Genomic DNA, 13397 nt, shown 5'->3' on the forward strand with positions numbered 1-13397 from the left:
AACATATTGGGCACAAATATCATCTCACTAGAGAGATCGTGCTAAGAGTAGACATTATTGTGAGACAAATAGCGTCTGAGCACAATATTGCTAATTTGTTTACAAAGGCCCTCCTGGCTAAGATTTTCGAGGGTCACCTGAAGAGTTTAAGACTATGGGTAGAATAAATTTGGTAGTGGGAGAAATTGTGGGTATGAGATGTCCTAGTTTAATGTATTTAGATTTCTCTCACAATACTCAACTTTGTTGTAACCCACTAGGAGTCTTAGTCCAAGTGGAAGTTTTTTGGGTTGTATGTCCTAAAACTCATAGTTTGTAAACAGGAAACATATATGAAGTTTATTCAGACAAATGTTGTTGAATGAAATTGAATTGATAACTCTAAATCCAATAAACTACAAACCTTTGGCTATTGTAATGAATACTTGGACTTTATGTGGAGACATAAACTAGATCAAATTCGAGTAAAATAGCCTAAATAGTCTATAGTACTTAGATTAGATTGGGTACCTATTTCTGGGAATACTATTGAATACGACCCACTTTATGATTGTTAAAAATGTTGTAAAGTATCATAAACGATGTGATCAATTCATTCATGTAGAGACATGTGAGCTAGGGTGTTCTACACGATGAGATTGTGTAAGACTGACCATGAAATAATCACTATTACATATTAATATCGTTCACTGTTAACACAAATTAATTTCATTTATTGATGACCCAGATAACTTGATCTGGATCCTGAGCTGTTCATGAACTCCTGTTTATTCGAGATTGTCCCTTTATCTGCATAAGTGAGGGTAAACTCAACAACGCTGCTCAATATGCCTCACATTTCAAGATAAGACCGGGTAGATAGCTGGGGACATAGAATTTGCTAGATGGAATTCACTCCTACCAATTTTAAGGATATTAGAAAGGTTGTTCCTTTAAAGGCTAATCCCAGGTCTTGAACAAGGGGCCTCATCCTCTCGTTGGCCTAAGAGGGAATGGATTTAGTGATTAAGATCCATCAATTGTTCATTAGAAGGACAATGGTACTTAAGGAGAAAAGATGTAACTTATGGGTAAAATGGTAATTAACCTAGCTGAGGTTATCAATAACTTGTGAAGGATCAACTTATCGATGATGGTTATATAAAATGAACACATAATATATTTATAATGAGGGGAGTGCTACTACAGGCTATAGTGGACAGTCCTGTTAGTTAACGACTGTTGATTAACTAGGTTAAAGAGTTTGACCGGTTAGTCTTGAATCGTTAGAGCTCATGATCTGTAGGTACATCGGGTCTTCTTGCTAGTTTACTATGGACAAAATTGAAGAACTAGGTGAAGTAAGAATTTGAAATGTTCATATTCGGTCTTTAGGAAAAACTGTAATTTGTATAAGATATGATTTATAATTAATTAATTAATTTTGGAGAGACATTAGCATGAAAGTGTTTGAAAATTGATTAATGTGATTAATCAAAGTTAGGTGTCAAAGACATTTTAATATGTCATATTAAGTTTGTTTGTTTTATCTAATTAAAAATTTTTTAATTAAATAATTTCTAAAATATGAAAATAGTATTTCATTTTTTTGTCAAAAATTTATTTTATTATAAATTTTATTTTAATAAAACATTAGTTTGTGGAAAAATCTAATTGTTTGATTTTTCCACTAACTAAGTGGGTTATGAAGAGGATTTTGCTAGCTTGACACCTATATTGTTCATGCTAATGGAGTTTGAGGTGGAAGCCATGCAAGAAGGGTTCTTGTATGTGTTTTGTTTATAAATAGGTTTTGATTTTCAAAAATTAAAACTTAATGCTTCATTGAATATTCAATATATTTCTTTCACAAATTCTCTTTGACTCTCCAATTTAATTAGTGAAATTCCCTATCTTTCACTAAAGTTTTGATCCCACAACCGTGTTCTTCAACCGGAGAATAGCGAGGATTTATCGTTGGTGGTGTCGATTGCTCGTGGAGACGAAGATTCTTATGGAAACTACAAAGGTTATCTTTCTAACTCTCTTTGCATGCTTATTCCTAGTTAATTAATGTAATTAGAGCGTTTATGATCCGTCGACCCGAGTCGCAGCGTCCAACCCAGTGCAAACAGATCCCATGCGCACGCCTACTTCAACGTATTTGGCCAGACCCGATTCGCGACTTGGTTCTCCATCTTGCACGCCTGAGTTGCTCTAGTTCGTTGACTGGCTCCAGCGTCCAATGACCAGTCTGGTTCAGCTTGGTTGAGCCAGTTTGACTGGTTCAACCTAGTCTAATGGAATTTTTGAGTCGGTTCGAGTGGTTTTTAGCCGATTTGAGTTAGTTCAAAAAGTTTAAGGCTAGTTCAGGGGTGTTGCTTGCTGAATTATGTAATAATTTAGTTTGTTTGTTTGTTTTAATGCCAAAATCGGTCTACTTTAGTGTTACTTAAGTATAATGCATGTGATGTGTGATATTGTTTTTATTATGTGTGCATAAAGTATGCCATATAGTTTTATAAAAACCCACCATAGGATAAGCATGTGACATGCATTTGTTATATGTTATAAGTTTTATAATGGATATAGTATGCATCCTTAGATTTTCATAATTTCATATAAGTGTTATATTAAAGCATGATTTTCTTTAAGGAAGAAGGTTATAGATGTTGGTCTCTAGGTTTATAATTGTTATAAAATAACCTAGAACTTTTAAAATCTATAACAAAGATAAATTGTATGTTCACCTAGGGTTAATCAATGCAATTCAATCGATTTCTTTTTAAGAGTTAAAATAAATCAATTACTTGTAAAACAAGAGTTGTTTACTTACCTGGGGAGATCTTGTCTAAGGTTGAGGGTACTTAAGTTGATGGTTTACGGAATACCTCCTACCTGGTGATCAAACTGGCGTCTAAGTCCATAACCCTAGTTTTATAAGCATGCATGAGTGGTGTAAGATAATAAAATTGGTTTATCACCTAGACATCATAGGTTAATTCCTAGTATAAGAGTTATACTAGGAAATATTACCTAGACTTAGGTTGTATAAAATTAGTCGATTGATAACTAAAGTCAGTGTCTTTTTTATAAAATAGAACACTTCAGTGGGAGATTAATAATATATGGGATATATTATTTATAGCTCTCACGTCTCTAAGAGTTCACGTCGTGAGATCCATGCTCGGTTTTGAGTTTCTATTTGTGGCAACCTCCCTTCGAAAAGTGTTTGCATGGGTCAATAACAAGGTGAATAAGGGAAGTTGTAACGACCCTAGTTTCCTACTTAATTCTAGGACACTACTTCATGCATGCATAGGCTTAAACATACATTTCTTTTAAACCATCAAATAAAATCCGAATTTTATTTAATAATGCTCAAATTGACAAAGATATGAAAACATAATTAAATAATAATAAATAAACTAAAACAAAACAAAATAAAATAAAATAAAAATTTACCGTTCGGGGTGCCCCTAAACCCAACTTTAAAAGGAAGACAATTAAATAGTCAAATAATAAAATTAATAAATTTTACATGAAAGTGTAAACGCCTAACTCCTAAACTAGACTTCAAGACAAGATACTAAATGCAGAAGCAGTAAATCGTCCTAATGGCTAGGTCACGGATCTCTATTGTCATGCGCCAGTCTGTCATTACCCTTACTTGAAAAATAGGGAAAGAAAAGGGTGAGTATAAAAATATACTCAGTAAGCAGCCCACTACTGGGCCCACTCTGTTAGTCTTTCCATTGGACCAAAATGCACAAGGACATCATAGACATAGGCATAGGCATAAGGGGAAAACTCAAAGACACGCTTTCATAAGTAGTGACATAAAGGTCACAGACATAAACACAAGTAGTGATCCTAAAAAGGACACCGTACATAAGCATAGGGTGTGGGCCCAAAGGCTCACACATGCGATGTGCATAGCCCAATGGTAACACTAACAACCACTAAAATCTCATATGGACATAAGCATACAAACAGTCAGTACAATCTCAGACATAAGCATGCAATTTACCCATACATCAACTATATCACAGTCTACTCATACATCAAGCCTTATCACAGTATCCCTTTAACCCTAACGTCCAACTTCATCACAGTATTCACATATGTCAACTTCAGCACAATTACCTATAACAGATTTCATCACAGTTTACTTACATATGACAATAAAAATTTCTCAGTAGACTTATCAAAATCTTAGGGCAACCGACAGTAAACCACTTACCTCAGGATAACGAACTGTCCCAAAACGAGACCTTACGAGACCTTACTCCGCTCGCAAACTTCCTTCACCGCTACACATTCCTGAAACCAATCACAAATTCCATAGGTGAACGTTAGCTTAGGCCTAAGAATCCCAAATGACAATGGGCTGCCAAAAAAAAGAACTGAACTTACCCCAACAAACTGATCGACCGGATTGCCACAATCCGACTGCTACCAGAACCGACGACAACAGGCAGACAGAGAACGACACTTAGGGTTGGGGTTTAGATTGGCGACTGGCAGACAGAGAATGACGCTTGGGGTTGGGGTTTAGATCGGCGGCTGGCGGATAGAGAACAACGACGGGAGAAAATGGTCGAAGAACCCAGTGTGGCTGGAACACTTGCGCGGCTGGAGACCCGCGGTTGAGCGACTGGAGGCGGCGTAACTGGTTGACGGCGAGGATGATCGCAGTTGGAAGACCCACGATCAAGCGACGGCTTGGTTGATGACAAGAACGATCGCGCTAGAAGTCCCACGATCGAACGACAGCGGCGGAGAAGCACAGTGAGTGGGGGTGGCTTCGCGAATCCGGAAGAGGAAGAAGAAGAAGAGAAAAGAAAAAAAAAAATTCTTTTATCTTCTAATGATTTAAATGAAGCCATGTTTTAGAAGGGATAGAGGATGGAAGCAAGAAGAAATAAGCTCTTGTGTAGCTAAGTGTAAGCCCTGAATTCTAAGTTTCCTAAACAAGCATGTTTAGCCAAAGGAATGAAATATTAAATATCTAATAAGTGAAAAACCATGTTATTTATAGAAATTATGGAGAAAGGAAAAGAAAAATATATTAAATAAGGAAACTCACTTATTGATTTGGCTGGAGGCACTAAACATGGGGTGACGTGGCGGATAATCCTTGAACTCAAAAGTCGGCAGGAAGATTAAAAGGCAGAGCAATTTCAAAAGTTTGGTTTCGGCAATCTACATGAGAAAATTTAGTGAAATCAGTGTCATTTGAAAGCTGGGAGAATCTAATTTTCGAGGTTGTCTTTTCGGAGAAAGATTGCAGGAGAAGGAGAACAAAAGTGAGGAAATGGAAAAAGAGGCAGAATCTCGGGTTAATCTGGGCCCGAGGTGAAGATTGGTAGTCTAGGCCAAACTATAAGGAATTTTTTGCTGAAATTAAGAAATTTAACTCAATTCTAAACAAGTTTGTAGAAGAAAGTTTCTTTAGAAGAGATCTGGATTTTGAGTTATGAATTTTTGAAATTGTAATAGAGAATCTGTACATAAGCAGACAGCTGCTTGGGAAGAACAAGCAAACAGCTCACCGTGGAGAGTTATAGCGAGATATGGAGAATGAGGATCTTGTTAATGAAAGAAATCTCGCTAATTTTGTGATGAGGATCTCGCTCTAAAAGAAAATCTCGCTAGAAATTGGGCTGAATCTCGCTGGTAAGGTGAGTATTGCTAGGAGGAAAGTTTGCCAGGAAAAGCTTGATCTCGCTCATGAGGATCTCGCTCATGAGGAGAATCTCGCTCATGAGGAGGATCTCCCTCATAAGATCTCGCTCATGAGAATGAATTCACTCATGATGAGCATCTCGCTAGTAAAGCTATCTTTGATGATGAAAGTTCCATTAGTAAATGAACTATTTGAGGTATTTTGCTAAGAATTCTAAGTAGTTTAACCGAGAATTATGTCCTTTCAAGCCAAGAAGAGCTAGGAGAGATGTATAACCCGTTAAGAGGCCAACGAGCTGTGAGTGACTATGTGATAATTTAATGTTTTAATGATTTAGAAACCATGATTTCTTTGAAGTTATTTCTCATGCTAAGTGTTTATATGAAGTTCCAAGCAACCTATGTTTGAAGTTATTTCTCATGCTAAGTAAAGCATGTTTTCCATAGAAACAGACATGATTTAAGTATGTTATCTTGTCCAAATACTTTCAGCATGTTATAGTAACTCCATTTTCGTGATGTTTACTAATGTATGAGTGTTTCAAGTATGTTATCCATGTCTAATGCTGCTAATGGTTTTTACGAGCTAGTTCAACATGATTTAAGCCAACTTATTTTAAAAAGTATGAAGCATGCGTTAGAGTGAAGCTAAGGTTGAATGAAGCTCAATGTATTATGTTTTAAATACTTAAGGTTGTTAAAGTACATGCGTTGGTATTCCTAAACATAATGAAAAGGGATACTGAATGTAACGACCCGTATTGGTTTGTGGAGACAACTTTCCCTTCTAGAAGCATTCAAGGCAAGTGAGGATGACGTAGCCAGGTCGCAGAGGACGCAGAGGAATGCCGGTGCCATCAGAGGCCGAATTTGGATTCCGAATCCTAGTCCAAATCCTGGGCCTAGGGCGTTACACTGAAGGTAGAGAAAGTATCCTAAAGAGTTTTCTATACTATATGTGAAAGCTATTCTTTTAATGCTCTTCGAGAACTTGATAACATAAATGTACCTAAGGTATTGACGGTACATAAAAAACTCTATGTGCACGTAGGTAGTTATTAATGAGAGGCTGAAGTATGGGTCTCCTAGGCTATATATTAGCAAAGGGAGGCCGAAGTATAGGTCTCTTAGGCTATATACCAGCAAAGGGAGGCCGAAGTATGAGTCTCTTGGCCGGTAACGAACATTGAGAGCTAGAGCGATGTATGCTCGTTCTCAACTAAGGAATAATGATGTTTAATAGTAGTTAAATGTTGTTATCAATGTTTATGTTTAAAAGAAGTTGCTTGAGATGCCATCAGTTTATTTAAAGAGATCGACGTTGGGATCTCGCCTAGCCATAGTTTAGTATGAGCAGGTCGAGTAGAGGTCTCTCCTGGCCATGGCTTGGCATTGGGAATTAGAGTGATGAATGTTCATTCTTAACTAAGATTCAGGTTTCAAATACAATGGTTTTAAAGGTTTTATGTACACGTTTGCTTGGTATATTTTGGTTACAGTATTATATATTCAAGCTTTCAGTTTAAGCATAAGATTTACATTTTATTAAGTCACTCACTGGGCTTCTAGCTCACGTTTTCAAATGTTTCATTTTTTGGGTAGCAGTCAGTTCCCAAAAGACTTTTCTGTTGCCACTCTACCACTCAAAGAAACAGGTTGAAGGAAGTGTAATTGAAGACCTGTATTAGTTAGTACACATGTGTCTGTCTAGTGACTAGTATTCTAGATGGGGCTCATTAAGTTGTAATATTTAGGAATGAACAATGCTCCGAAACCATGTAATGTAAATGTATTAAGTTCTGAGTTAATATGTTGGTGTATTGATGATATGCATGTAATCAGGGTTTGAGCAAAGTTCAACAGGGTAGATAGGCAGTAAGTGCCAGTAAAAGGATTGGTAATTGCTGCAGTCACCATTCCATCCAGGTTAAGAGGGTAAGCTGGAGTGAAGTGTGAAAAGGTCCCCCCCCCAAAACACTTTTATAACCCTAATTCCCTTTTCTTTTTCCCAAATTAACCACCCATTTTTTTTCTTTTTTTTCTTCTTTTTTTTTTTTTAACAAAACTTTGGGGTGTCACAGAAGTAGTTCATAGTAAGTGGGTGAAGGGTGTATGTCAACACGTCCTGCGGTCTCTTCCATTAGGTCACACCGTGAGATTTCTATATTGTGACTGCTGTCCTTTAGAGGCGACACTAGCTAGTCGTTAACCGTGGTGATCCCTTCGGAGGGTTGTAACATAGGATTCAGAACATTGTGAACTCTATAAATGGATAGAGTTACTTAGGTTTATTTTCAAATAATTGTTTCTCCTTTGAGGGCTTGTTTGATTTTGATCTCTGTAATTCGAAAATGGCGGGTATACACTTACAAAACTTACTAAGTGATAGTAAAGTTCTTGACCAAATAAACGGTAGCTAAGTACTATAAGGGTAAGAATTATTCTGGTATTAGTATTTAGTCAAGAATGTTTTGATTCAGTAAATGAGTAGTTAACTGCCCTTCGGTGGGTGGCTATTCTGACTCACTGAAGTATCGTAGCAAAAGAATAATGAGTATGGGTACATTATTATTTGCTTAATAAATTGGATTAAAAATTAGAGTAAATCAATTCACTAATAATTTGTTTACTTTTCAACAATGACAACATCAATTATTAACTGCAAGCTTCAGAAAAACTGAACGACGATAATTACTGAACTTTCAAATCGAATATCAACACGATACTGGTAATAGATTATCTCTGATTTGTTTTAACGGAGGAGTGTCCTCCAACCCTTAGTCCCAACGCAAACCGAATTGTTTGGGTTGTGTATGACAGATGGGTCAAAGCTAATGAGAAGGTTTGTGTTTATATTTTAACCAGTATATCTGATATATTGTCTAAGAAGCACGAGAGGTTAGCTATTGCAAGAGAGATCATGGACTCTTTGTAGGGCCTGTTTGGACAACCGTCCACATCTTCCATGCATGACGCAATTAAATTCATTTACAACTGCAGAATGAAGGAAGGAGCCTCCGTAAGGGAACATGTTTTAAACATGATGGTTCACTTCAATATTGTAGAAGTGAATGAAGCCGTCATGAATGAGAAAAGTCAAGTTGGATTCATCATGCAGTCTCTTCCGAAGAGCTCTTTTCAATTCAAAACGAATGCTTTGGTGAATAAGATAGAGTACAACCTGACGACTCTTCTCAATGAACTCCAGAATTTATGAATCTTTATTGAAAAATAAAGGTATGAGGAAGAAGCAAACGTTGCTTCTACCTCAAAGAGGAAACCCCAGAAAGAATCATCTTCTGGAATTAAATATGGCCCTTCTTTCTCCAAGAATAAAGGTATTCAAAAGAAAAAGAAGGAAACTAGGAAAGGGAAGGCTCCAGCTGCACAGATAAGGAAGAAGATATTTGCTGAAGGAAAATGTTTCCATTGCAACGAAAATACGCATTGAAAAGAAATTGTCCTAAATATCTTGTCGAGAAGAAAGTTGAAAAAGAAAAAAAGGTAAATTAAATGATGGAAACGTCGGCATGCGCAACGGAAATGAGAATCGATTTTACTCTAATTGCCCAAATTAAACATGCAACCCAAATGAATTAATTAGGGTTATTTTGAAATAATACCTTTGAAGCTCCCAAAATTCGTCTATCTCTGCTCCAACACGAACCGGACAACCACTAGAGCTGACCTACTATCCTCTAGACTCAGAACCGAGTTGTAGGACCTGATGGATAAAGAACTCGAGAGAGAGAAAAAAAGATGAAAATAGTAGAGTGATATTTGGGTTGGGTTTGTATTTTTTCAGCCCAATTTTTAAAACTAATTTTGCAAAATTTTCAAAAGTCTTTAATCCAAAATGACAAGTCCATATTTATAGAAAAAGGGCCATGTAAAATTGCATGAAATAACTTCATAAAAACCTAATACCTAGAATCCACTCATTAAGTGGGCTTAATGTCTCCACTATAAGCCAACACCTAGCCCACTATTTTTTTAGTGGAATTATCCAACAAAAGTTTGGATTTTCCCACTAACTTTAGTCAAAGGACAAAATAGTCATTTGGTGAAAGTCAAACTTTGACAGAAAAGTCAACATTTTGACTTTTTATGATTTTTTTCGTGTTGACTAATTTTGACCTCCCGAGCATGAATTCGCATTCATTTTCTCGAAATTCAAATCATATTTGAATATAAGGTTGGTCAAAGTTTGACTTTTCAAAGTCAAAAGTCAACTCTTTGACTTTGACTTTTTACATCTTTGACCATTTCCATTATTTCCAAGCTTCCGAATATGAACGTATTCATATTCTTGATATTTAAATCACATTTAAATATTAAAATTATATCTCTAAACTGAAAAAAAACGACTACTATATCACATATACTTGTCGGCTTCTCTCTCTTCACCTAATTCGAACAATTCGAATCATTCTATCATACTGTTCTAAGTTTATTCCATATGAGCTAGTAAGGGAACCTAATGAACCTATAGATCATGGACTCCAACGATCCGAGATTAGCTGGCTAAACTCTTTAGACGGAGTTAGTCAACATTCGTTAACTAACAGATCATTCCATTATAGTCCTGTAGTTGAACTCCTCTCACTATAGATATATTTGTGTCCACATGATATAACCATGATTAGTAAGCTAATCCTTCACTGGTTTTTGTAATTTCGGCTGGGTCATAAAAACCGTTTTACCCCCGAGACTACATCTTGTTCCTTAAGTTCCACTGATCCTCTAATGAACAATTGGTTTAAGGTCCAACCTTTAAACTGAACCCCTCTCGGGCCAATGAGAAGGTGGGGCCCCTTGTTCAAGACCTTGATTTAGAACTAAAGGGAACAACCTATCTAATATCCCTATAACGAGTAGGAGTGAATTCCGTCTTGCACCCTATGTTCCCAGCTATCCACATGATCTTACCCTTGAAATGGGAGACTTATTGGGCCAGCGATAATGAGCTACCCTCACCTATGCAGATTTAAGGACAATTTCGAGTGAACAGGAGTTCATAATTAGCTCAGGATTAAGATTAAGTTACCTAGGTCATCAAATAACAAAACAGTCAGTTTTATACATAAAACGACATTTAGAACGTAAAAAGTGACTATTTCATGGTTCAGTCTTATGTAAACTCTTTACATAGGATGCCCCCACTTTCATGTCTCCACATGAACGATTTAGGATCACATCATTTGTACTAACTACAAAATGGGCCGCATCAATAGTGTCCCCAAAATAAGGCGCCCAACCTTATTCATATACTATAGATCATTTTGGCTATATATTTGAACTTGATCCACCTGTATGTCACAACATAAAGTTCAAACTACATTAAATAGCCCCAGGACCCTAGTTTATTAGATTCAAGATTTACAAAATTTAAATTTACTAAATATTTTCAATAAAAATTTTATTAAACAAGAATATGATATTACAAAATATGAGTTTTAGGACATAAAATCCAACATTAGATTTATTAGTTATTAAAACATGTATAGTGGAGAATGGAGATTCTACCTGGATATTGGATTCAAGGACCACTAATCATGTTTATTTTTCTTCTCAAGAAACTAGTTCCTGGAGACAATTTGAAGAAGATAAGATTACTCTCCAGGTTGGATCAGGGGAGCGTATCTCAGCAAAAGCAGTGGGAATGGTTAAGTTAACCTTTGGAAATAAATATATTTATTTAGAAAATGTTCTTTATGTACCTTCTTGTAAAAGAATTTTGATATCTATTTCCTGTTTGTTGGAACGTTTGTACAATGTAAAGTTTGGTTATAATGAAGTGTTCATTACAAAAAGAGGTATATAAATCTCTTCCGTAAACTTAGAAAGTAACTTATACAAGTTAAAACCATATAAAGTTGAAGCTGTATATAAGACAGAAATGTTTAAAGCAACTGAAACTCAAAGAAAAAGGCAACGCATTTCTTAATGTACCTATCTTTGGTAATTGAGACTTGGTCACTTTAATCTCAATAGGATTGAGAGAATTGTTCAAAGTGGGCTTCTAAACAAGTTAGAAGATAACTCTTTACCACCGTGTGAGTCATGTCTTGAAGGAAAAATGATAAAAAGATATATTTTTTTAAAAAAAGGTCTTCAAGCCAGAGAAACCTTAGAGCTCGTGCATTTGGACCTCTATGGACTGATGAGTGTTAAAGTATGGGGAGGTTATGAATATTTCACTAGTTTTATTGATGATTATTCAAGGTACGGTTACATTTACCTAATTCATTATAAATCTAAAGCTCTTGAAAAGTTCAAGGAATTTAAAACCAAGGTTGAGAACCAATTAGGTAAATCTATTAAGGCACTTCGATCAGATCGAGGTGGGAAATATTTGGACTTGAAATTCTAAGACTATATGATAGAACACGGGATTTAGTCATAATTCTCTGCCTTGGGAATGCTTCAGCAAAACGGTGTATCTGAACGAAGAAACAGAACCTTGTTAGACATGGGGTTGCCCAACATATGAGTTATGGACAGGGCGTAAAGCTAGTTTACATCATTTCTGGATTTGAGGTCATCCGACACATGTAATGGTATAGAATCCTAAGAAGGAACATCGTTCAAAACTATGCCGGTTTGTGGGTTACCCTAAAGGAAAGAGAGGTGGTCAATTTTATGATCTTCAGGATGATAAGGTAATTGCATCTACAAATGTCATATTTTTAGAGAATCTCGCAGTAAAATGGTATTGGAAGAGATTTCAAAAGATGCTACAGACGGATCAACAAAAGTTTTTTTATCAGGCTCGCTTATCAACAAGAGTTGTTGATAGATCAAGGACATCTGGTCCATCACATCCTACTCAAGAGTTGAGAGAGCCTCAATGTAGTGGAAGGGTTGTGAGATAGCCTGACTGCTATGAGTTTAACTAAAACCAAAGTCACCATATCTGATGATAGCTTAGAGGATCCATTAACATATAAACAAGCAATGGACGATGTTGATCGAGATCAGTGGATCAAAGCCATAGACCTTGAAATAGAGTCTATGTACTTTAATTGAGTCTGAGAACTTGTAGTTAAACTTGATGAGGTAAGACCTATAAGTTGTAAGTGGATCTACATGTGTAAAAAAGACTACATGGGGAAAGTATAGACCTATAAAACCCGGTTAGTAGTAAAGGGTTATACCCAGGTTGGGGGGGTGGACTATGAAGAAACCTTCTCACCTGTTACTATGATTAAATAAATAAGGATACTCTTGTCCATTGCCACTTTTTATAATTATGAAATTTAGAAAATGGATGTCAAGACTGCCTTTTTAAGTGGCAATCTTGAAGAGAGTATTTATATGGTCCAACCAGAAGGGTTCATTGAACAGGGTCAGGAGTAAAAGGTTTTCAAACTGAAGAGATCTATTTATGGATTGAAACATGCATCCAGGTCCTAAAATATAAGATTTGATATTGCAGTCAAATCTTATGGCTTTGAACAAAATGTTGATGAGTTGTGTGTATACAAAAAGATCATCAACTCCACTGTAGCATTTCTATTTTTGTATGTAGATGATATCCTACTTATTGGGAATAATGTAGGATACCTAACTGACATAAAAAATTGGCTAGCAGCCCAATTTCAGATGAAAGATCTTGGAGAGGCACAATATGTTCTTGTGATTCAAATAGTTTGAAATCGAAAGAACAGAACACTAGCTATGTCTCAAACATCTTATATAGACAAGGTGTTGTCTAGGTTTAAGATGCA

Source organism: Benincasa hispida, chromosome 10 (assembly GCF_009727055.1).
Source record: "Benincasa hispida cultivar B227 chromosome 10, ASM972705v1, whole genome shotgun sequence".
Lineage (NCBI taxonomy): Eukaryota > Viridiplantae > Streptophyta > Magnoliopsida > Cucurbitales > Cucurbitaceae > Benincasa > Benincasa hispida.